This window comes from Podarcis tiliguerta, assembly GCF_965153285.1.
Source record: "Podarcis tiliguerta genome assembly, chromosome: 9".
Classification (NCBI taxonomy): Eukaryota; Metazoa; Chordata; class Lepidosauria; order Squamata; family Lacertidae; genus Podarcis; species Podarcis tiliguerta.
In genome coordinates this window covers 72,331,634-72,332,179 of record NC_139542.1, presented here as the reverse complement: position 1 = coordinate 72,332,179, position 546 = coordinate 72,331,634, and positions in this window count along the sequence as shown.

The window sequence follows — 546 nt, the reverse complement described above, 5'->3', positions numbered from 1 at the left end:
GTTTTCTCTTTAATTCTGTTTAGCTATTATTTCCTAGTACTATTGCTTTGAACAGAAGCACTATACAACAGCCCACCTGAGCCCTCAATAGAAGTGCTATACAGTGGTACCTCGCAAGACGAATGCCTCGCAAGACGAAAGAGTTTTTCGTTTTCTGAGTTGCTTCGCAAGAAGAATTTCCCTATGGGCTTGCTTCGCAAGACGAAAACGTCTTGTGCCTTTTTTTTAAACCGTCAATGCATTCCTATGGGAAACCGTCAATACACAGCGGTGCTTTGCAAGACAAAAAAATTCACAAGACGAAAAAACTCGCAGAACGAATTAATTTCGTCTTGAGAGGCACCACTGTACTATGACAACTAGGGCTATATCACTCACATTGGAGCTTAAACCCTTGCCAACGAGGAGTATAGTACTGGCAATGTTAGCTGGAGCTGCTGTCCTTTGGGACGAAGGGCAGGATATTTAATGAACAAATTAATAAATAATGTTATATAGTATCTCTTCTGGATGCACTAGAGGGAAGGGTGAAAACAAGGGTGTCAC